At 36.2% G+C, this 22,125-nt stretch overlaps 1 protein-coding gene across 4 annotated transcripts in view; it reads left to right on the top strand.

Moving 5' to 3' along the window:
- Positions 1–3,722: 3,722 nt before the first annotated feature.
- The window catches only part of ARMH3 (armadillo like helical domain containing 3), a 224,625-nt gene continuing 206,222 nt past the window's right edge, over positions 3,723–22,125 (top strand). The window contains exons 1-2 of one of the 4 annotated variants that reach the window (XM_051981287.1): positions 3,723–3,858; positions 10,047–10,125. The gene's annotated coding sequence lies outside the window, so the exon portion shown is untranslated. The remainder of the gene's footprint in view (positions 3,859–10,046; positions 10,126–22,125) is intronic. The other 3 variants (XR_007951113.1, XM_051981285.1, XM_051981286.1) reach the window with 3 other exon arrangements.

Raw genomic sequence — 22,125 nt, 5'->3', positions numbered from 1 at the left:
TGATGACCCTGGGCAGGTCACTTACCCCCAATTGCTTCAGCAAAAAAAAACACCCCAAAACAAAAACTGCTGTGATGTTTGGAAATTGGGGAGTGGTGTCCAGTTTGATGGCCCGCGGGCTAGATGCGGCAGCTGAGGACGTTTAACCCCCTCACCCAGGGCTATGAAATTTATTTAAAGGCCCACAAAACAAAGTTTTTGTTTTTACTATAGTCTGGCCCTCCAACAGTCTGAAGGGACAGTGAACTGGCCCCCTATTTAAAAAGTTTGAGGACCCTTGGACTAGAGTGTGCAGTACATGAAAGGGAGTAGTGGGAAAGATAGTTTGCAAAGTAGTATACTTTCAACAATGGACTTGAAAATCGGAAGATTAAGACCTATGTGACCCTGTCACAATGGCAAGTCATCCAGTCTCTCCACGTTTTGGTTTCCTCAACTATAAAATGGAATACCTATTTTCTCTCCCCATTCCAATCCACTCTTTACTTAACTGCCAAGATGATTTATCTATAAAGTATAGGTAGGGTCTGACTCTTCTTTCCCATAATGAGCTCCAGTTGCTCCCTATAAACTCCAGCATCAAATATAAATTCCTATTTAGCATTTAAAGATTTTTTTTTTTAATAAGCTGCCTCCTTGGTAGATTTTCTGTCTCATGTTTTCTGCATTCAAGCAACAATGACCTATTTGATGTTACCCCCATGCTTGGAATGCTGCCTCTTAATTTGCTGCTTCCTTCAAGATTATCTTCCATCTACTTTGTATATATTTTACATATATCTAGTTATTTACATGCTGTTTCCTTCGTTAGAATGCAAGTTCCTTGAGGATGTCAACTTTTACTTTTGTTTTTCTGTCCTCTGGTGTCCTTTGTTGTTCAGTAGTGTCTGACTTCCAGAATCTGATAGAACATAGGATACAACACAGGATACCAATGTTGTCTGTGTAGCTTTTTCGGCAAAGATACTGGAGTGATTTGTCTTTTTCTTCCCTAGTAATAAAAAACAGAGGTGAAGTGCCTTGCCCAGGTCATATAGTTATCATCTGAGGCAAAATTTGAATTCAGGGCTTCCTGATTCCAGCCTCAGGGCTGTATCCACTGAGCCGCTTAGCTGGCTTAACTTGTACTTAGTAAAAACTTAAATGCTTGTTGAATGATTTCAGAATTGTTGTGAAATAAATACTTTATTTTGTGAACTGTGGAACTATTTCCTTTCAGTTTGGGGAGCCTGCTTTGCTTTGTTCCCCATTATTCCACTCTTAGATACTATAAGAAAGTTTGTTCAAGATTTTCCTCTGCATTCTTTGCCAAATATTTAGAACCACAGAATGCAGCTTTATATTAAATGGCTAAAAAGCTCACAGTATTGATTACAGTTAATTAACTGTGCCTTCAGGTTCATTTAATAGTTTATTTCTTTATTTATATAATATATAGTTTTCCTTTTCATAGAAAGTTTGTCTCTTGCTTTTCTTTGTCACAACAGGAATGAGAATTGGAAGAAATAAATCAGATCACTGATTTCCTAAATTCTTTCCCACTTTTAGGTTCAGGCCAAGACAATAATAGAGGGAGTGGGAGTAAGTTTAAGAACCAAGTATGATAGGAGGAAAAAAAAATCCAAACTCAGTACTCTCAACTTCCATTCCAAATGAGGCTATCAATCTATCCTCTGGAAACAATAGGAAATGCAACCTCTGTACTCTGGAGGTGATGTCCAATGCCTCCAGAAAAAAATATTTCCTTTGCCTTTATTCAACACTTATCAAAGAACTGATAAGTGCAAATCACCCTGGAAAGTTCTGAGGCTTCTTTGATTTTGCTTTAAACAACAACAAACAATAACAAAATTTAGATAACCTCATTGTTTACCTTGGCAAATTAGCAAAGATGACAAAGACATGGAGAGAGTTAGTGTTGAAGGGGCTGAGGAAAGACACAAATATACTTATTGATGGAGCAGAAGATTGGGCCAACACTACTGGAAAGCAATTTGGAATTATGTCAAATTGATTAATTTACTACTTATTACACTAAAATGATGAAAACATTTTTATCCTTTGACTCAGAGATCCCACTGCTAGGCATGTACTTATGCAAAGAAGCTCAAAGACAGAAGGGGAGAACCCATATATATTAAAATGTTTCTAACAACATAGAGTAGCAAAGAATTGGAAACAAAGTAGATATTCATCAATTGGGGAATATAACCCATTAACTGGTAAACAAGTAGTAGTACATGAATTTAAAGCAATATTGCTGTACTGCAAGAAACAAATATAATAAATTCAGAGATGCACCAAAGACTTGTATGGAGGGATGAAAAGTGAAGTAAAACATTATGTACAATTTTCACAGCATAAATGGAAAGAAAATAACTAATTTAAAACTAAATACTGTACAGTAACAGTGATTAAGCTTGACTGCAAAGGAAGCACTTCCTTTCTATGTAGGCTATGAAGACCATGTAGACTGTGAGGGAAGAATGCATAAGTCGTTGGACTGGGATGATGAGTTTTGGTTAGTTTTGCTGAACTTTCTGTTTTATTCTTTATTATAGAACATGGTTCTCCTGGAAGAGAGGTATATATTTTGAAATAGAGGTGATGAAAAAAATTATAAAAATTTAAAAAGAAAAAAGGTAAACCAAAAAAAGTTCAGATTAACACATAGTTTACTATAGAGTTTACTGTTTAGTAAAGGCATAATAACCACATAGAAATAACTATTACTTAAGAGTGACAATTCCTTTAATAACTTTTAGCCTTGAGCACTGTCCCTGGTTCAAAAAAGGTTAAGTGACTGACTAGTCTCTCATTACATAGATAAGAAGTTCTAATGAAGGATTTCAATCTAATTCCTGCTTCAGAACTGTCCACTAACCAGGCAGCTTCTTTATAGGTAACTATACTACGACAGAATACACAAATACATTAGAGAGGTTTAAAAAGAAGTGCCAAGAGGAAGTTTAAAACAGTGGGGAAAGTCCTGAAGGAACCTGGGATTCATCACACTTATTAGCTGTGATTACAGGTGAGCATTTCAGTCTTTCTGAGCCAGTTTCCTCATCTATAATGTAGCCCCTCGCAGATATAAAAGGGATAGTCCTCCTTGCACAGTTTAGTTTACGGGATTTTGGTGAGAAATGTTCTTTGTAAACCTTTCAATAAGTAGGGGTTTATTATTAATGCTAGGGGACGTCTTGGCTCGATGATGGGACTCGATATGGCAGCTAGGGGTGAGGAAGAGACTGTTTCCACATATACCCTGACTATTCAATGTAATAATGGATGCGAACAGACTCTATAACCTGTAAAGCCTGTTTATAAGGGTGAAGGGCTGTTTCTTTTTACCTATGCTTCAAGGTTTAGCTTTAATCTCACCCCTTCCAGGAAGCCAGCTTCAGGGACTCTGGTTCATGGCGTTACTCTAGCTGGAGTAACAGAGTAGTCTAGCTAATGTTTATTGATTGATGACCTGTCTGCCAAGCAAACCTCCACATCCAGTGAGAGAAGCTTGGGCGTATTGAGGAGGCAGGCAGGAGGGCACGTGTGGCTTGGGTGGAGCCAGAAAAAAGAGGGTGGTGGTCTGACCTTTTCTCACCACTGGACAGTTACGTACAGAGCGATTCGCATTGCTTGCTGGGAGTTGTGGTCCCCAGATCGTAGCGTCTGTTGAGAGTTATAGTACGGACGAGGGGGCGGGGCCACGGAAGGAGCCGGGTTAGGGGCGGGGCTGGCACGAGGAGGCCTCTAGGACCCTACTGGGGCGCGGGAGCGCGCTTTTGGGCCCGGTCTGGCAGTATCGGGCACGAGCAGGGGCAGGCGGGCGGTGGCAGTCCGAAGAACCAGGGCTTGGTGAGCGGTGTGTTCCGGGAACCTAGGCACCCGGCTTTCACAAAACTGTGGTCTCGATTAGGAATCCCGCAGGCCAAGGCCAGAACCAGGCCTTCCCTCTGAGGCGGCTTGGAGGGCCCTGGCCTCCTGGGGGCGGGGCCTCCCCTTGCGGAGGGAACGGGGAGGAGCGTCTGAGGGGGGAGGGGACTGTATGGGGATTTTGGTGGGGGGAACCCAACAGGGAGTTTGAGGGGCGAAGGTACCTCGGAGGGAATCTGAGAGAGGGGGGTGGGGACCAAGAACAGTCGGAACCTTGGAAAGAGTCTGAGGGGGAAAGAGACTAATCGGGAAAGGGACCTAGGAGAGAGTCCGAGGGGGGGAGGGGATCTAGGAGAGTATGAGGATGATAGGGACAGTCTGGAGATCGTAGGCTGTGGGGAAAGGTGTTGGACGGTCTCTGGGAGAAAAACCGGTGGAGGAGAGGAACCTGGGAGAACTCAGCTAGGGAACTGGTCCTAGGAAAATGTCCAGGGAGGCGGGGAAGATCTTAGGAAGGCATTTTGTCATTGTCAGTATGTCCTAGAAGAGTACGTGCGTTTAGGGAGGAGGGCTTTGGGGGAATCTTAGCAGAGTTTTTTTAAACAAGGAACGGTTCATGGAGTTACGATGTAGACTTGGAAGGCTCCTAGGAGAGTATCTGAGGTGAGGAGTAGGCAATGAAAGAGGACTCTTATCCCCCCCTCCCAGGTTAGTGTGTAGGGACGGTGGAATTTAGACTCTGGGACTGACCTTTGACACCCTTTTCAGGATTGGGGATAAACCCATGACTTCTCTGCCCTGCCACTGAGCCTTGGCTTTAATCTATTTTATTTTATTTTTTTTTTAATCAGGCTTTTGTGTCTGCTCCTTCCCTTAGGTGACTTTTGACTTAGTCATGTCTTCTAGGGTCAGGTGATAGGAATTTATATGCTTTCGGGCTTAAAACTGGATTCAACTTTTCTTGACTTTTGTGGGTCATTATTGCTGCTGATCCGCACTTCTGTTTCCTAATGTAGGTATGTGGCATTTATATGGGTCCTCTTACCCTTTTGCCTCTTTACCTCTTCAGAATACTTTAATGATCTGATGTTTTCAGTTGGGGAACTTGATGCAAAATCCTAAGTAACTGGAATTTAACTTTTTCCCTTGGCAGAATGGGGAAGCAGGGAGATAAGAGAACTTTGGTTTCTTGGTGGAGGGAGCTTATTGAGAACTTTGAAAAATATTTATTGAGCGTCAACAAAGTTTATTACATATGTACAATTTCTAGTGCCAGACTTTAGGGATACAAATATGAAATGAGACATATTAGTGGGGGGAACCCCCTGTATTTGTACTTAAAGGATCTAGGTTTTCATCCCTGAGTTGCTACTTTTCTGTAGGAAGTGGGACAAGTCATATCTCCCCTATGGTCTTCATTTTCCTCTTCTGCAAAATGAGAGGATCAGAGTAGATGATCCCTTAAAATCCTTTTCAGTTTTAAATCCTAGGATTCTTTTTCTCCAAGGAACTTAATCTAGTAGGAAGATTAAAGCATATATAAATTAGTATAATCTGAAATTAGAATATAAACACACATTTGATTGGTCTTTGCATTTGATTGGTGCTTAATAACTGTTGGATAAATTTGATTTAATTCAGTGAATATATGGGAAGGTTTCTTGACACAGGGTTATTAGAGTCTCCCAGGATCTCTTACTTTTAAAAGTTAAGTGGAAAGAACACTTGACTGAGAATCAGATAACTTGAGTTCTGAGCTCTACTGATAGCTGTGTGACCTTGGACAAGTCAGCTGAATGCTTTGATTTAGTACACTTAGCCACAGTTTCTTGTCCACAAAATTGAGCTTGTTAAAATCCAAGGATATATCTGGGAAGCCTTTTGTAATATACATTTTTAAAGAGATAGCTTTATCCAAATAAGACTATTGCCTTTGCTATTTTGAAACTTACTGTTTCTGTAAATGCATTTCCCAAAAACCATTGCAAATAATAGTTTCCATGTCTTTGCACTAAACTTAGCCTGTCTTAATTGAAAATATTTTTGGTTTGCCCATCTGTTGAATTGTAAGCAAAGAACTTTCTGTATGAAAGTCTTCAGATAACAGGATGCAATAGTGTTTCTTAGGGAGTACCTAATCGTTTGTTAGAATATCAGAGAGGAGAAAGGGCTCTTGTGCTTGGTAATCCTGTGTTAGCAGTATCCTGTCATTTCAGAATTAGTGCTAGTGATGATTAGAAATCAGATAGAAGCAGTTGGCTTAATGTATAGAGTGCTAGACCTGGAGTCAGAAAAACTTGAATTCAAGTCCAGCATTGGTTTCTTCATCTCTAAAATGGGGAAATAATAGCTTTTTAGGGTTGTTGTGAGAATAACATGAACTATGTGTAAATCACTTTGCAAAGCTTAAAGTATTATATAGATGATGATGATGATAATGATAATGCTAGTCAACCTAGAAAAAAACTGCTCTAAACTGAAGGAGTGTCAAGACTTTCATCTTTACTAAGATCAATCTTTTCTGAAATTTGTTTTTCTCTAATGTGTTTGCATCCAGTGTCAGGTCTCTGGAATCCCAGTTTACCATTCCTTCCCCAAGTCTCAGAATTCTTAGCATGAATACTATTTCTCTCTCTCTCTCTCTATTTTTTTTTTTTTTTTTTTGAGCATGTAGATTACCCAATAAAAGCCTGGAGCTGGGAAGATCTGAGTTTAAATTCAATTTCAGATACTTTCTAGCTGTTTGACCTTAACCTCAGTTCTTCATCTGTTAAATGGTGGTGTTGTGAGGATTAAATGAGATAATAATTGTAAAGTGCTTAGCACAATGTTTGACTCATAGTAATCACTATATAAATGTTAGCTGTTATTATTATTTCCCCCACTTTTTTCATCTTTCTACATATGATCTTTTTTCTTTATAGGATCTTTATCTTTGACACTCCTAGTCCAGGGAGTAGGTTATTTGTGTAATACTAAGAGTATCTAAGGGGCTGTTTCAGTTATTAAAATACAAATAGCATGCAAATAGAGGTTCAAAAGAAGAATAGCTTACTCAGGTATTAATGGCTTTTTACCTTATAGAAATGTTTTAAGCAGAGGCTAAATCAGTGATGTCAAAGTCAAATAGAAATGGGAATCCCTAAAATCTATGTAAAGATGCCTGAAGGTTGCATATTGACATAGAAAACCATGTATTAACATTATCCATGATCTACTGTATTTTAATTTATTTTGTTAAATGTTTTCCAACTATATTTTTATTAAATTTTGGCTTTATTCAGAAAGGCTTCAGCTGCTTTTCATCTCTGAACTAGATGACTCCTTGTTAATTTATTCCTTTTGGATGGACTAAATGATCTTAGGTCCCTTCTAACTCTAAAATTTGATAATTCTGTAAAGTAGAATTCCTTCTGCTTCTGATAAATTTAGGATTTCATATTCAAACTAGCCCAGGAATCTAAAATTTGTAAAAGTGGCTTAAATAATCTTTATAATTTCAAAGTGGGAGAAGCATGGTTAAGATAACCGTTCCTCTTTTAAACAAAAACAAAAAGGTCTGGAAGTTTTAACTTGACATGAGTCAGTAGTGTGATCTGGCTGCCAAGGAAGCTAGTACTATCATAAGCTTTATTAAGGAAGGCATGGCATCCAGAAATAGAGAGATAGCCCTCCTGTGTCTTGGTCTTTTCCTGTCAGATCTGATCTGGATTTTTGTATTCAGTTCTGGGTGACTCCTTTTAGGAATGATGTTGGTAGGCTAAAAAACATCAAAATGAGAGCTTCCAGGATGGTGAGAGTCCTTGAGGTTTTGTAAGGATTAGTTTAAAAAATGTAGAAAACTGTCCTTTTAGTATTTGAAGACCTATAAGATCAAGGAGAAATTAAGTACATTGTTTGACCTCAGAGGATAGAACCAATACTAGAGGGTAGAATTTGCATTGCCTTGGACATGTGGAAAAACTTCCTAACAATTAAATCTATCTATCTTATTATATGGTGATTGGGCTATCCCTGATGGATGCTAGTTGTTTCTCTTTCAGATCATCAGGCAAATCCTGGATAACTACTTGTCAGATGGGTTGCAGAAAAATTGCTTATTCACATATGAATTGGACTAGAAGGTTCCTCGTGTACCATTTGGTTCTGAAATTCTGTGATTCTTTGAGGAATGGAGTAAACTTTTCAAAATCTCTATGAGCTTAAGCTCTTTTCCATGACATTGTATGTAGATGAGTAGACTTTTGATTACATGAAAAAGCTGGGCTTCAGAATTATCTGTGTGACTTAGAAAAGTTTCAGAATAGGTTCAATAGTAGAGGGCAAAGAAAGTAAAGGGGAAATAGGCCATCGTTCAATGGGGTAGTCATTATCTTCATGTGGTTTTAGAAAATTTGGGTATTCTTAGAGTTACTTTTATCTTTTATCTTGTTCTCATACCTGAAAATAAGAAATTGCTGTAGATATTTGAGGCCTGAGCTGGAAATACTATTAATTTACAAAGGGCTACTACTCAACAAGAAAACTTGCCTTGAATTCTCATCATGGGAGATGTCAGAAAATGTTTTCCTTCTGAAGGTGCAAGTATTGCCTTTCTTTTCTTTCTGCATTAGACTTACTCTGCTTGACTTCAGAGGGCAAGTAGGACCAGTGAATGCAAGTTGCAGGACCAGATTTCAATTTAATATAGGGAAACACATTAAAAGCTTAATATTGAACAGAAATACCACAAACCATATTTGGTTAGTACCTATTTATATTTAAATTATTTCCAAAGCAAAAAATATATCAATCAAAAATATTCCTTTAAGTTGATGATTAGCTGTTGATAGACTTCTGTCTTCTCTATGATACATATTACTTAAGTTGATGTAGTTATAGCTAAAGTGCATAATACACCCTCAATGAGAGACTAGCATGTTCCCATTTCTTCCACTCAGTGGGAAAGCACCTTAACTGCTACTGCTTTCAGATGTTGTTTGAGTACTCACACAGTGCTAGGTATTGCACAGAGCTTATGTAAGATAAGGTCCTTGCCTCCTCTTAGCTCATGTCTATCAGTTATATCTTTTTCTTTGTTTTCCCCATGAGAATGTTGATGCTATTAATATTTGCTCTTTACCCAGAATGATGTCTTTTGGTTTGCAGAAAGAAGGAAGGTAATTTCTATCTAAGAAAGAAAGAAAGAAAAAGTTCTAGAGCAGAAAAGGAGAGGTGTAAAGAAGTGGTAGAAGAGTTACCAAATTTCACTTTGTTTTATTCATTCATTTAGTGTACATTTCCTGAATACATAATATTTATTAGGCACTTGGTCCTCATTTTTATATAAACGACTACAAATGTTTAAATATTTGCCAGTTGCTAGTCCAAAAAATGTAAATCACTGCAGTTAGAGTAAAGTTTGGTGTTTCTTTGAGTTTTATGCAAGGGGCTATTATTTCATTGCCACTCCTAGAGTTTCTGTGAAGAGCCATGTAGTATCCTGTTCCATCTAGGCCTTTATTTCTTCTCCTTCAAATCTAGTCTTAAGCCTGTGCCATATGTTAAACTTTTTGCTACTTAGACAAAAGGACTTCTCCCTTTTTGTGCTCTCTTAATAAGACAGTTTCATTTTTCCTTGAAAAATGATAAATGCCTGTAGGGAACTCTATCCCCATAGCTTAAAGACTTGATGGTAGTATTGTATAAGTGAAATCAGCCTTTTCCAATCTTTTCTAGTCCATGATTTACTTGTAAATTTTCCCTATCACATGGTTTCTTACCATCTTTGCCTGCCTTCTTTGTACAGCTATCCTGATTATTCCCCTCCCCAATCTTTTTTCCATTTCCCCCAAGGAGCACTGATATATTTATATACTTATCTCAGATATCTTTTTCTCACCAAAGTCACCATCATTACTGTCTGTCACATATGGATAAAGGACAGGAAATGTGTATGCACTAGAATCTTTGTTCTTTTATTTAACAAGTATATATTGAATTGAGCACTTAGTCTGTATGGTTGTTTTCATCCAACCCATTAGAATATTAGGAAGTTCTAGTTGTGAAACAGTGATGTAGATATTAAATACATGCTTACTTTGTAAATTATGAGCTCATATATTTCTACTCTTTCCTCTTCCCATCCCTCTCCTTTTTCTGTCTCTTATTTCTCTTCTCTCCACCTGTAGGTCTTCTGCTGGAGGAATTCTAGGATGTGCAATACGTCATCAAGTTTGGCAGTGTTTTGGAGGTCTGATTCACTGTGAGGTGAGGGGGATGCTAACTAATAACCTGTTTCAGAATGGGCTTCTTCAGGGACTCTCTTTGGGAACTGTTGGGATGACTCAATTTGAGGAAGTAATAAGAGTGTATTTCTAGTAAATGAATCATCCTGTAAGTGAAATATCCTATGTACCAAAGAAGGTAATATATTAAGTTAATAATCTACTAAGTACAACCAGTATTTTTGGCACTTTGGATATTGTAAGACTTTAACTCTTGGTTTTGACACCTTGGAGCTAATTTAATTCTTTAAGATCTCTGTCCTCCTAGAGACTCTCCCCTCCCTTGGTTTTTGTCTCCAGAATTCCTGGGCCTTGTGTGGTGCTTTGTTTATAAAAGTGCTTAATAAGTATTTGTCAAAGTGAATTGACTTTAGTATCTTCAGCAAATATGAGGCATATACATTTAAGATAAGTGTCTGGCTGAGTGGGGTTTTCAGGAAAGTGACTTTATTACGTAACCACCCAGCTAGGGGTTGAACTTAAAATCATTGAGGTTACCAGGAAATGAAAGACTTTTTCGGCTTTTCATTCTCTTAGGGATTTGTAAATATTTAGAAGCTTGACTAGAAGTCAGAGTGTTCCTGAAAAGTTGCCTTTTCTGATCTCTTTTATACTTTTTGATGCTTAGTGCATGCTGAAGGTGCTTAAATATAGCCTAAGATTTATACTCCAGTTCAAAGTGTCCTTTGTTGTAGCTTCCTTAACAAGAAACATTTGCTCTTTAGATAGCAAATTTACCTGCTAAATTCATCAGAAAGAATAAAACTACAAAATTTTGGGTCTGTTGCCAGGTCCATTTTATTAAATGGCAAATTGGTGGCTGTGCTTAATAGGAACTAGAACTGAAGTCTCTTGACACATTACTGCTTCTTTTATTATACTGAGCAGCTTCCACAAGTGCCATTTCTATCTTCATCTCTACAAGGGGGAGAGAAGAGACAGTGTGGCTAGAGTACTGGACTTGGATTTAGGAATATTTGTATTCAAGTCATCACTGAAATTTACTAGCTGTCTTAACTGGGCAAATCTTTCTGAATCTTAATTTTCTTACCTGTAAAATGGGGATAGTATTACATGTAGTATATGCCTTACAGATTTTTTTTTTTTTTAATCAACTATACATTGTCCTCTCTCTGTTAGAATCCCTTGTTCCCTTGTCTTACCACCATTCATTCCTTGCCAAACCCAAACTTTACCATCTGCCTTTTCTGCTCTTACTCCAATGCTGCTGAACTGTGCTGAAAGAAGTCAAAAGAGTAAATGATCCTACTGATAGTATAAGTTACAAACTAGGTATCTAATTCAGTTCACTGCTGGAAGACAGTCTTTCTACATTTTCCTGATTGACTTTTGTACCTCTCTATGATGGCTATTTCAAAGATTTTCTTTTCTTCTCCTTTTCAGTAGCATCTTGTGCTTTAGTGAGAAAGTAGAGGTCATTCACTATGAATTTCTTTTTCTCTAGATCTTAATTCTTTCCTTTGTTAAACACTTTGATGAAGAGGTGGCACCTTTCCTCTTATTTGCTCAGTCTGTTTCCTTATGCCCTTGATTTTATTGGCTTTTTTTTTTTTTTATTACTGAAAACATAGATCCAGTTCTCTCCTTTATAACCAAAAACAAAGCAACAAAAAACCTTTACCTCACCATACCATTTTTACAAATTATCATCCTGTGTTTATTCTTCCTTTCTAGTTTCCTAGAAAGCACTTTCTTGTCTTATTGTGTTCACTTTCTCTTTTCACTCACTTCTTACTCCTTGTAATCTGTTTTTTGTTTTCATCACTCAACTGAAACTCCTCTACCCCAGAGTTACCAATGATGTTTTAACTGCAAGATCAGATGGTCTTTCTTCAGGCCTCATCTTTGTGTGTGTGTGTGTGTGTGTGTGTGTGTGTGTGTGTGTGTGTGTGTGTGGTGTGTGTGTGTGTGTGTGATTATTTCACATATATAAATATTTTTTAACATATATTTTTGTAAAAATCTGTGTTTTAAATTTTCTTCCTCTCTTATCTCCCCTCTCCCATGACAGCAAGCAATCTGATATAGGTTAAATATGTGCAGTACTTTTGAACATATTTCCACATTTGTCATTGTGTAAGAAAAATAATACCAAAAGGAAAAAAAAAAAACATGAGAAAGAAAAACAAACAAACAAAAAGATGAAAATAATGCTTCTTTCCACATTCAGTCTCCATAGCTTGCTCTCTGGATGTGATTGGTAATTTTCATCCCAGGTCTATTGGAATTGCCTTGAATCACAGCATTATTGAGAAGAACCAAGTCTGTCACAGTTGATCATCACATAATTTTATTGCTGCTGTATACAGTGTTCTCCTGGTTTTGCTTATTTCATTCAACATTGGTTCATGTAGGTCTTTACAGGCTTTTCTGAAATCAGCCTTCTCATCATTTCTTATAGAACAATAATATTCTATTTCTTTCATGTACCATAACTTCCTCAGCTATTACCCCAACTGATGGACATCCATTTGGTTTCCAGTTCCTTGCTATATGAATTCTTTTCCCCTTTTATTATCACTTTGAGATAGAGACTCACTGAGACTGGTGGATCAAAGGCTATACACAGTTTTACAGCCCTATAAATATAGTTCCAAATTGCTCTGCAGAATGGTTGGATTATTTCACAAGTCCATTAATAAAGTACTCCAGTTTTCCCATATCCCCCCAACATTTATCAATATCTTTTTCTGTCATCTTAGCCAATTTCAGAGGTGTGAGGTGGTACTTCAGAGTTGTCTTATTTTGCATTTCTCTAATTAATTGTAATTTAGATTATGTTTTCATATGACTAATATGACTAGAAATGACTTTAATTTCTTTATCTGAAAGTTGTCTGTTCATATTCTTTGATCATTTATCAGTTGGGGAACGATTTAAATTTTTATAGAATTGGTTCTCTATATATTTTAAAAATAAAGGCCTCATCTTTTTTTTTTATTTTTTTAAATTTAATTTTATTTAATAATAACTTTATATTGACAGAATCCATGGCAGGGTAATTTTTTACAACATTATCCCTTGCACTCGCTTCTGTTTCGATTTTTCCCCTCCCTCCCTGTACCCCCTCCCCTAGATGGCAAGCAGTCCTATATATGTTAGATGTGTTGCAGTATATCCTAGATACAATATATGTTTGCAGAACCGAACAGTTCTCTTGTTGCACAGGGAGAATTGGATTCAGAAGATAAAAATAACTCGGGAAGAAAATCAAAAATGCAAATAGTTCATATTCGTTTCCCAGTATTCTTTCTTTGTGTGTAGCTGCTTCTGTCCATCATTTATCCATTGAAACTCAGTTAGGTCTCTTTGTCAAAGAAATCCACTTCCATCAGAATACATCCTCATACAATATCGTTGTCGAAGTGTATAATGATCTCCTGGTTCTGCTCATTTCACTTAGCATCAGTTCATGTAAGTCTCTCCAAGCCTCTCTGTATTCATCCTGCTGGTCATTTCTTACAGAACAATAATATTCCATAACATTCATATACCACAATTTACCCAGCCATTCTTCAATTGATGGGCATCCATTCATTTTCCAGTTTCTAGCCACTACAAACAGAGCTGCCACAAACATATTGGCATATACAGGTCCCTTTCCCTTCTTTAGTATCTCTTTGGGGTATAAGCCTAATAGAAACACTGCTGGATCAAAGGGTATGCACAGTTTGATAACTTTTTGGGCATAATTCCAGATTGCTCTCCAGAATGGTTGGATTCATTCACAACTCCACCAACAATGTATCAGTGTCCCAGTTTTCCTGCATCCCCTCCAACATTTATCATTATTTTTTCCTGTCATCTTAGCCAATCTGACAGGTGTGTAGTGGTATCTCAGAGTTGTCTTAATTTGCATTTCTCTGATCAATAGTGATTTGGAACACTCTTTCATATGAGTGGTAATAGTTTCAGTTTCATCATCTGAAAATTGTCTGTTCATATCCTTTGACCATTTATCAATTGGAGAATGGCTTGGTTTTTTATAAATTAGAGTCAGTTCTCTATATATTTTGGAAATGGGCCTCATCTTTCTTGATGTTAATTACCACTTTTTTTTTTAATAGACATCTTTTTTTAAATAGCTTTTTTATTTACAAATTATATGCATGGGTAATTTTACAGCATTGACAATTGCCAAACCTTTTGTTCCAATTTTTCCCCTCCTCCCCATCCCTTTCCCCAATGGCAAGTTGACCAATACATGTTAAGTATATTAGAGTATAAATTAAATACAATATAAGCATACATGTCCTAACAATTATTTTGCAGTATAAAAAGAATTGGAGTTTGAAATAGAATCACCACTTATTCTGGAAATTTCTTCCTTCTTGGTTTTCCTGATTCTGATCTCTCCTTCTGCCTGATTATTCCTTTTCTATCTTTTTTCACCTGGACCATTGTCCGTTCTGCTCACTGTGTAAGCATACACAGAATACCCTGTAGTTCTGTCCTGGATCCTCTTCTCTCTTTTTACTTTCTTGGTTAATTCGTCATTTTTCATGGGTTTAATTATTATCTGTATGCAGATAACATATAAGATTATGACTTCTGTATCTGTATCTTTCTTGAGCTCTAGTTCTGAAATCCACTAATTGCCTACTAGACATTTGTATTTGGATGTTCTGCCAGCATCCTAAAGTTACCATGTTCAAAATAAAACCCATTATCTTCAACACTTTCCTCTCTCTCTGACAACTCTCTTTTGTTTCTAATTTCCCTATTGCTATTGAAGGTACCTCCCACCCCCATCTTTTTTCCAGGTTTATAGACTCAGAGCTACATCTTGTCCTTTTTCTTCACCTTTCACCCCTTCCTTCCACCTCAAACTCTTCCAATCAGCCAATAGCCAGGTCTTGCTGATTCTATCTCCATAACATTGCTCATTTTTGTCTTCTCTCCACTCAACATGGTTACCATCTTAATGTAAGACCTTGTTACCTATAATCTGTACTATTATGTTGTTATTATTATTATTTTTTTGCCTTCAGTTTATTCTCTCACCACTCTTTATTCTAAATTTCCAAATTGACCTTCATAAGACACATCTGAGTATTTTACTACTACTCTGCTCTATATTGTTATTTGTCTTTCATTTACCTATCAGGGAAGTGATTCATGACATGGATTTAAGTGAGAGAGGGCTGTGTGAGGTTACCTGTTTCATTTTCTCCTGCAGAGATATAGTGGTCAGATATAGATTAGGATGACTGGGGATGGCTCTGGGTGCAGGAGACCTTAGGACTTATTGAAGGTGTTTTGCTAGAAGCTGTGATGGCTACTAGTTGCCTCTAGAACAAATTAAGACTCCTTTTTTTTTGCCTTTAAAGTTCTTCACTGTCAGATTTCTGCTTAACTTACTGCTCATTACTCTCTTTCACTCACTTTCCATTGCAACCAAACTGGAGTATTTGTTTTCCTTATTTATGGTGTTCTATTTCTTATCTCTGCATTTTGGTTTCATGACTGGAATGTACTCACTTCATCCCTGCTTCATAAAATCCCTAGTTTTCTTCAAGTCTAATATCAAGACTCTTCTGTAGGAGGTCTTTTCCAGTTGTTAATGTTTTCCCTGCTAGATATTTGTTTTTCTTCTTATATATTTTATATTTCCTTATCTATTTTCATATCCCTCTCCATCCCCACTCCCAATGTAAGCAGTTTGATGCAGGACTGCTTTGTCCTCATTTTTGTATCCCAACTGCCTAGCACAGTGTCAGGTCCTGAAAAGTACTGAAAAATGCTTTTTGGATAACTGAGGGGACTGGAATTTATTGCCCCTTAAAATCTGACTTTCATGTCTGAGAGGCATGCTCAATTTCTGAGACCTGAAGCAAATCTTTGGAAAGAATTTTAGTCTATCTTACCTATTTTCCTGTCCCAGAAACACTTGTTCTATAAACTTTGAGTTAGGTAGGGATAGGGAGTAAGTTCTTTCTTTTATAGGTTCGCAAATACATGGCTTTGCCATATGGTATCTGACATAATGACTAGGACCAGTGAAATAATGGAAGCCCTTGGCTGAATCTCATCAACCTACACATGGAAATGAAGTGATGAAAAGAATTTCATTTTGTAGAAAATTTGGTGCTTTGTATTGAATTGTGTTTTTTTCCCCTTCTATCCCCTTCAGCTTATTAGAAAGTATTGATTCCTGAACAGGGAAAAGTGACTTGATTAAATTTACCATAGACATTGATTAGCTGTAATCTAATTATAAATCCTCTGAGAGGCATGTTTGTAAACAGGCCTGCATACTTGGCAATTCAGGACCTTCTGCTAATCAACTGGTTGAAGCTGAGTGCACACAAGATCTATATATCCACAAGCTTGGAATTGCATTGCTTTTGATTTATTTTAATAGGGTACTCTTGATTTCCAATTTATTTTTCCCCGATAAGGACATCTTCCTCATGACAACCTATTTAAAAGACACAGAGATGTTTTGAGCAGGGGTTGTATTTTATGCTTTAAGGGCAAAGCCATGATCAATATGATGGAAATTGCCCAGCAGTGTGTTCTCTCTGTTCTGCTTTTTCTATTTTTCTCTGGACTATAATTGGATTTGAGGACTTAGTGAAGTCTTAGTAGAGTTAGTTGTAAGTAAAACTTTTCAGCTTAAAAAAATTTTTTTCCTTACCTCTGCCAGAATCAACTAATCAATCAACAAGCTTTTTTGAATGTCTACTATTCAATTAAATTAAACATTTATTAAGGAAAGATGGAGTGGCATAACTTTATCCTCAAGGAGCTTATAATTTAATTGAGAAGATGAAGCATACACAAATACTAAAAATTCAGATTATAATATGATCTCTGTAGAACATCTTGAAATTGAGCTCACTATAATTTATAGTCCATTACTTTAGCTGGGTTCTTAGTACTACAACCTTTTCATTTCTGTTACTAATTCCTTATCCCATTTCTCACAGTTAGCATTGAAATCTTTTTTTTTCCTTCTTAATTTGGAAGTAACTCCCCATTCTTATAAAACCTCTTTACAGAATAAACAGAAGACACTCAATGCTTAGTGGATTGTGAATCCTTTAATTTTCTTCTTCTACTCTTTACAACTTCTCACTATCATCTTCCTTTCTCAGAGGAAGAAAGATATCTCTATTAAATAAGTCTAATTCTATTTGATCCTTTTTCTTTCCATCTCCTTAAGTTATCTCCTTCTCTGTCATTAGTCTTCGACTTCTCATTCTCTACTGGTTCCTTTTTAACTGTCTCAAAATATATTCATACCTTTCCCCATTCTCTGAAAGGCTTTCCATTTGTCTTTTAAGAACTGAATTTGTGGAAAATGTTGATTTTACCTAATGCTTCTATTTCCTTATCATCCACTCTTTCTTTTGTCCTTTTCAATCAATATTTCCTGACATTAGATGAAATTGATCTTTCAAAGATTACCAATGACTTCTTAATTTATAAATAAATGGCCTTTTTCAAACTTTTTCTTTCTTGACCTCTGTTTTTTAATACTGGCCAGTTTGCTTTTCCCTTGGCTTTTGATATACTACATTTTCCCATATTTTTACTTTTCTCTGACTACCAACTCTTGACCTTTTAAGACAGATATTTGCTAAAAGTTCTGTCCTTGACCCTCTTCTCTTTTTTTCTTTCTATTCTATCTTGACAATCTCTAGTATAACTGCAGGTTCAATTATTTATGACCTTTTTTTGCATTTGACTCCCAAATCTAGTACATAGAGATCAAATAATTTGTCCAGGGTGACACATCTAGGAAGTGTCTGGGACCACAGTGAACGAGGTTCCTTTGAATCCCAAGCCCAGCTTTCTGTCCACTCTGCCACTTTTTGAGTGGTACTGTACTCTATTCTGTTTCCCATGCAGGAGATTCTGGCGTTAGCTTTTGACTCTTCCCGCTTACTTCTTTTTAACATCTAATAAGTTATCACATCTTATTAATTCTGCTTTGTAATATTTCTCACATTTTCCCTCTTCTCTATTCCTTTTACTACTACCTTCACACAGACCCTTGTTACTTGGATTGTTTAAGTAACCCACTAATTGCCTAAGAGGCACAGCTGGGTGGCAGGGGATCTTCTTGAGTTCAAATGTGGCCTCAGATACTTAGTAGCTGTGTGACCCTGGGCAAGTCACTTAACCCTTTCCCTCTAGTTTCCTCATTTGTAAAATGACCTGAAGAAGAAAATGGCAAACCACTGCAGTATCTTACTAAGAAAACCCCAAATGGAGTCACAAGGGTGGGCTGGGAGTGAAAAATGACAACAATTATCTAATAGGAATCTGCTCCTAGTCTTCTTTAGTTTTGACTCCTTTTTTACTTATTAAAAAAAAAATCCAAACTTAAACACCAAATAAGATGTTTGTGTGTGCATTTTATAATAAAAGAAAAGGATTGTGTTTGAAATTGTCTTTGTTGTATAGAGCTTACTTTTGAGTGCATAATAATTTTAACGCATAACTTCTAGCTTGTCCTGTTTATCTCTAGTGCTTTTGAACTTTCCTGCTACTCTAGCTTGTCTGTCTGTCTCCCCTTATTTCTTCTTCCCTCCCTGCCTCTCTCTCTTCTTCCCTCTTGTCCATTCTTCCTTTCTTTGTCTTCTTCCTCTTCCCTTGTCTCCTTTCTCTCCCCTTGAGTTTGGTTAAGATTGTTTATAGTGGGGCAGCTAGGTGGCACAGTGGATAGTGCACCAGCCCTGAAGTCAAAAGGACCTGAGTTCAAATCTGGCCTCAGACACTTAACACTTCCTAGCTATGTGACCCTGGGCAAGTCACTTAACCCCAGTTACCTCAGGGGGAAAAAAATTTATACTGTTATACTTGCTTGCTGCCTTAGGGAGAGGTGAGGAAAGGAAGGGAAGGAGAAAAATTTGGAACTCAAAATCTTATAAAAATGAATGTTTAAAACTGCTTTATTTGTAATTGGGGAAAAAATTCTATTAATTAAAAATCATATTAAAGGTCATTGGGTATGTGGGTATGGTCCCTATTGGTATAGATCATAGTCTATCCATAGCTTATCTTGTGAAACTTTTTTACATATTTTTCCATAGATCCTCTAAGAGGACTTGCCCAATGTGCTAAAGGTTTTTCTCTAGTACTATTTACAGTTTAGGGGAATCTTTGCTTTCATAATCTGATTGGCCCACTTTCTTTTCCAGGAATTTATTCCCTTGTGTCGTTTATTATGTATCAATAATGGTTAGATATATATTGCAGCTAACTTAATGCCTAACATTCATCTCTCAATTGCCTTTTGGGTCACCAGCGATTTTCATTATTTATTTTCAGCTCCAAATTATTTTCCTCTGTTCATCTATTCTGCACTCTATTTAGAAGTCAAGAACTATAAAATCTATTACAAATATGAAATCAAGCAAAACAGATTTCTACCTTAACTATGTTCCTTTCTTCCCTTCTTTCCCCTAAGGGAAAAAAAAAACCCTTCAATTTATACACTTGAATCTATCAGTTTCCTATCTGGAGGTGAGTCTTTTGGAAGTATCATGGGTCATTGTGTTGATTAGAATTACTAAATTTTTTCACAGTTGATTATCTTTACAACACTGCTATTTTTGTGTAAATTGTTCTCTAGATTCTGCTCACTTCACTTTGTATCAGTTCATGCAAGTCATCCCAGATTTTTCTGAAATTATTACTTTTGTCATTTGAAACTTGTAGTCCATCACATTCATATACTACAATTTGTTCAGCCATTCCCTAACTGATGGACACCATCTCAATTTCCAATTCTTCAGCACTACAAAAAAGAGCTGCTATAAATATTTTCATATTTATGGGTCATTTTCCACTTTCTTTGATCTCCAGGGTCTAGACCTAGTAGTGATATTTCTGGGTCAAAAGTTTAATTGCTTTTTGGGCATAGTTCCAAATTGCTCTTTAGAATGATTGAACTAGTTCATGACTTCATCAATAGTATATTAGGGTAACTTTTTTCCCCACATCCCCTCCAGTATTTGTCATTGTCCTTTTCTGTCATCTTAGGTTGTTTAATTTTCATTTCTCCAATTACTGGTGATTTAGATCAGTTTTTCATATGACTGTTGGCAGCTTGGATTTCTTCCTTTGAAAATTACCTGTTCAAAAAGGTTTGGCAATTGTCAATGCTGTAAAATTACCCATGTGTATAACTTGTAAATAAAAAGTTATTAAAAAAAAAAGAATTCATCATCATATAATAAAAAAAGAAAATTACCTATTCATATGCTTTGGCCTTTTATCATTTGAGGAATAGTTCTTATTTTTGTAAATTTGACTCATTTCCCTATATACTTGAAAAATGAGATATTTTTCAGAGAAACTTGCTGCAAAGATTCCGCCCCCCCCTGCCAGTTTCTTGTCTTTTTAAAAACTTTTAATTTCATGTCATTAAAATTATCTGTTTTACCTCCTGTGAACCTCTCTTGTCTTGAATGTTTCTGCTATGCATAGATCTGATAGGTAATTTCTTCCCTCCTATAATAATTTGCTTATGAAATCAACCTTATGTCTAAATGTTATGTCTATTTTGAACTTATCTTGGTTTATGATGCTATGAGGTATTGGTCTATGCCTAGTTTTTCCCATACTACCTTCTAGTTTTCCAAACAGTTTTTGCAGATTCTGAATTCCATCCCCAGTAACTGGGATCTTTTGATTAATCAAACACAACTGTGTTAATTTGCTTCTGTATATTATGTATTAAACTGTTTCATTGAACCACCTATTTCATGCTTAGTACCAAATTGTTTTGGTGATAACAGCTATCTAGTATAATGTGAAATTTGGTGCTCTTAGGCTCTTTTTATCCCTCCCCTCCATATATATATTTCTTGGCAGGTAAACTCCTACATATATTATACTATGTAGTTTTTAAAATGCCTTTCTCTATTTCTGCTGAATTTTGTTGGTTTGTATAGTTTTATTTTATATTCCACTTTGAAGTTATTTCAGTTGATTTTTCATTTGATTCTTCAGATTCTTCAGAATCTCTAAATAGATTACCATATTGATTTCTTTTTGCTTGTGCTTATTCCCTTAATTTTTTCTTATCTTAGTGTTATAATCAACATTTTTAATACAATATTGAATGGTAATGATAACAATGGACATTCTTACTTTAAACCTGGTCTTATTGGGAAAGCTTCTAGTTTATCTCTGTCATAGATGATGTTGCCTCTTGCTTTTAGGTAGATATACTACTACTTAACATTTTAAACTCTGTTTATTCCTATGTTTTCCAGATTTTTAACAGGAATTGATATTATATTTACTTTGTTTTAAATTTGATCTTCACAACAGTCCCTTGAGGTAGTAATTTATTGCTTTTGATTTGTTGATGACAAAGTTGAGTCTTAGGTTAAGTGACTTGCCTAGTGTCATACAGTCAATGAATGACAGAGCTAGGTCTTGAACCTGGGACTTTCCTACAAATCCATTAGTGTTTCCATTATACCAGGAGCTCTTAATTTGGGATTTATGAACTTGTTTTTAAATTTTAATAACAATATTTCAATTTCGTTGGTTTCCTTTGTGATTTTATGCATTTTTTGTATTCATTTAAATGCATTACTCTGAGATATAGTCCATACTGCCAAAGGGATTCAGGACACAAAAATATTTAAGAAATCTTGCACTATCCCTATAGACCTTTGAAGAATTAGAATTATCTTGGAACCTTGAGAAAAAATCTCTTTGGAGAGATAATAGTGTTTTTCCAAAAACTATTTTGTCACTGAGTAAACGGAATTGTAAACTGTAAAATAACATGAAAAAGGTAGGAAGGAGTAGGGAGTTTTGTGTATAAATTATAAACTGTCCAGAAGCGTGAGAGAGAACTAGGAAATTGATACTCTGAAATAGAGTATGGGAAGTCAGGAGTCTGTCTAGGAGTACTAACAATTTTGAGATCTCATTTGAAGAAAAATTTCTTTGAGAGACACTTCAAGATTAGAAAAGTAGGGGATAAATT

Source organism: Antechinus flavipes, chromosome 2 (genome assembly GCF_016432865.1).
Source record: "Antechinus flavipes isolate AdamAnt ecotype Samford, QLD, Australia chromosome 2, AdamAnt_v2, whole genome shotgun sequence".
In the NCBI taxonomy this organism is placed as follows: domain Eukaryota; kingdom Metazoa; phylum Chordata; class Mammalia; order Dasyuromorphia; family Dasyuridae; genus Antechinus; species Antechinus flavipes.
This window is presented reverse-complemented; position numbering and strand designations above follow the sequence as displayed.